This window comes from Vombatus ursinus, unplaced genomic scaffold, assembly GCF_900497805.2.
Source record: "Vombatus ursinus unplaced genomic scaffold, bare-nosed wombat genome assembly UNPS02007284.1, whole genome shotgun sequence".
NCBI classification, from domain to species: domain Eukaryota; kingdom Metazoa; phylum Chordata; class Mammalia; order Diprotodontia; family Vombatidae; genus Vombatus; species Vombatus ursinus.
Genome location: NW_020947062.1, coordinates 8,452,321 through 8,455,934, shown reverse-complemented (window position 1 = coordinate 8,455,934; position 3,614 = coordinate 8,452,321). Strand labels below are relative to the sequence as shown.

The window sequence follows — 3,614 nt, the reverse complement described above, 5'->3', positions numbered from 1 at the left end:
TCAGCAGCTGAATTGGAAGAGATTAGGAAGAGAGTAAGAGGGGAGAAAATGGAGGTACCTAAAAAACAAGTTCAGATCAGACATCCCATCCCAGAGATGAGCAGAACCCAATAATAAAGTCCAAAGTCAAGAAGTAGGTTGGGAAAATGAGCAAATGGGAAAAAAAATCTGACCATGAAAATCTGCTAGAGTGAAAGAGAAACTCAAGACACAAACACAAAAGAAGACAATGACTTGAAGATATCTATAAACAAAGCCTCAAAGAAAAATAAAGATTGGAAAGAGTTCTTAGAAGAATTAAAGAAAGAGATAAATAAAAGCAAAAAAAATCAAATAAAACAGTAAAGGATAAATTGGGAAAAGAAATGAGAGCTATAGAAGAAAATTATAAAAAAAGAATGAATAGTTTTGTAAAAACAAAAGCACAAAAATACTTAAAATTAGAATTGGCAGGAGTTTGAAATGGGACTCTTTGGAAAGACAGAAGGGAAGCCTCTAAGGAGCTGGTCAATGAATAATCATTGAAGATCAGAAAAGAAATGAAAGTAGTTGACAGGCAAATAAGAGCTATCCAGAGGAAAGAGGAAAAAGTGAAGCAATCTGTGAAGGATGCTGCCAAAAAAGGCCAGAAGAATGTCTATATTATTCTAGCCAAGGAGATGATCATATGAAGGAAGGTTGTGAGCAAACTGTATGCATCAAAGGCACATGTAAATTCTGTTCTCATGGGCATGAAGAACCAACTGGCTGTCCTTCGGGTGGTTGGCTCCTTACAGAAGAGCACAGAAGTGGTGAGAGCCATCCAAAGCCTACTGAAAATCTAAGAGATCTAGGCAACCATGAAGGACCTGTCTAAAGAGATGATGAAGGCAGGGATCATAGAGGAGATGTGAGAAGACACTTTTGAAAGCATGGGCAGTCAAGAAGAAATGGAGGAAGTGGAAGAAATAGAGATTGATAAAATTCTCTTTGAGATTATAGCAGGGGCCTTAGGCAAAGCACCCTGTACAATTATGGATACTTTTCCAGAGTTTGAGCTTGTTAGGGCAACAATTGCTGTTGAGGAGGAGGAGGAGGCAGAGGATTTTGAAGCCATTCAATCCCAATTAGCCATGCTCCAAAGCTAGGTGAGTATGCCTGCTCTATCAGCAGTGAGTAGTTTTTTTTTTTTGTCACCTTATGGACACCCTGACTAGGACATGTACAACTTTTTACTTATCTCCTGTAAAATATATTTTGCATTTGTTTTCGTTTTAGAGAGAGTTATTTCTGTTGATTTCGGCTGAACTTCCTAAAGAGTGGATGGAGCCATCACAGGTGTAAAAGAGGGGATAATTAACCTGAGATGATTGTTGCCATGTTGGTGTATAATTTCCAGCTATGAAAGTGTTGTGTAGAGTGGAGAAAAATTCCTTGAAGCAAGTAGTGTCTTCCCACAAAGCACTTATAAGTACTCTGCTACCTGAATGTTAAATATTCTATGCATTTTTCTGAAAAAAAAGACACCATAAATGGATTTTTAATAAATTAGAATTGGCAAAGTGGAAACTAATGAGTCTATGAAACAATAAGACAAAATAAGAAGACGAGAAAAATATTATATTCTGAAAAAAATAGAAAAAAGTGAAATATCACATAGGAAAAAACAACTGACCTGGAAAATAGATTGAGGAGAGAGAATTTAAGAATCACTGGGCTCCCTGAAAGTCATGAGTAAAAAAAGAAACTAGGCATAATATTTTAAGAAATTTTAAAGGAAAACTACTTACATATTTTAGGATCACAGGGTTAAGTAAAATTTGAAGGAATCCACTAGTCTTTCAAGCATTCCCAATGAAAAGAACAGAGCTTAATAGAAAATTTGGCATTCAAATACAAAATTCAGGCATAAAAAGGTAAAAATGAGTAAGAAATAATAAGGGACTAAACAAGATTAAATTGTTTACATCCCTATATGGGAAAGTGAGATTTGTAACCCCTCAAAATTTTATCATCATTAGGGCTGTTACAGGAAGTCAATTTAGAGGACATGAGTGTAATTCTATTGTGTTGGAATAATCTCAAAAGAAGTATGAAAGAACAAGAAAGAGAAATGCAGTGGAATGGGGGAAAGCAAGAGGAGGAATGAAGAAAATTATCTCACATAAATGGGATGCTCAAGGTATTTATATTATGAAGGGAAGGGTGAGAGGAAGGAGGGGGCAACACTTGAACCTCACTCTCATATGAATTGGTTCAAGGAGGGAAAATAGTTATAAACATGAAAACAGAATTTCATCTTACTCATCAGAGAAGTAGGAGGGAAAGGAGTTAAGAGAAAGGGAGATGGAGATAAGTAAAAGGGTAGGTTAAGAAGTACAGTGATCAGAAGCAAAACAGTCTCATGAGGAGGGGACATGGCGAAAAAGAGAAGATAAATAGAATAGGATAAAGGAAAACACATATTTAATAATTGTAACTATGAAAGCGAATTGGATGAATTCACTCACAACATAGGAAAAGATAGTAGAATGGTTTAGAAACCAGAATCCAAATATATATTGATTATAATAAACACCTAAGATGAAAAGATACACATAGAGTTAAAAGAAGGGACTGGAGCAGAATCTATTATGCTTTAGCTGAAGTAAAAAAGGCAGGGGTAACAATAACAATCTCAGACAAAGCAAAAGCCAAAATATACCTAATTAAAAGAGATAATTTTTTAAAAAAGAGATAATCAAGGAAACTGCATTTTGCTAAAAGATAATACGGATAATGAATTAATATCAATACTGAATGTATTTGTACCAAATGGCATATCATCTAAATTCTTGAAGGAAAGGTCAAATGAATTTCAGGAGGAAGCAGTTAAACTATATATATATATACATACATGTGCATATATATATATATATATATACACACACACACACATATATATGTATATTTAATTTAGTGATCTAATAATAAATTTAATTCAATATATTTATATTAAATGTGTAAAATAATTAAGCTGTACTAGGGATATAATATCTCTCATGTTAACCCTCTCAGACCTAGATAAATCTAACCATAAAATAAACAAGTAAGAAGCTAAGAAGAAGAATAGAATTTTAGAAAAGTTAGATATGATGGACTTCTGGAGAATATTGAATGGGAATAGAAAAGAATATGCATGTTTTTAAACTGTGCAAAGCACCTTCAAAAAAACTGACCATCTATTAGGGCATAAAAACCTCACAAAGTATTATAGAATGGCAGAAATATTAAATTAATTTTGTAACCATAATGCAATGAAAAATTCAATAGAAAGATTTTGAGGTATGTATTAAAATTAATTAGGAACTAATTAATTTAATCCTGAAAAATGAATGGTCAAAGAACAAATCATAGAAACAATTGATAATATCATCAAAGATAATGATAACAATGAGACAACAATATATTTTTTGGCATGTAGCTAAAGCAGTACTTAGGGGGAAACTTATATTTCTAAATGCTCATATTAATAAAAGAGAGGAAAAGGAAATCAACAAATTGAACATGCAACTAAAAAACCCTAGAAAAACATTTAATAAAACTACCCAATTAAATACCAAAATAAAATCCTGAAAATTAAAGGAAAAACTAAT

General features: G+C 32.8%; 1 pseudogene; it reads left to right on the top strand.

Moving 5' to 3' along the window:
• The first annotated feature begins 462 nt into the window (after positions 1 to 462).
• LOC114033482 lies at positions 463 to 1,127 on the top strand (annotated as a pseudogene).
• The last annotated feature ends 2,487 nt before the right edge of the window (positions 1,128 to 3,614 follow it).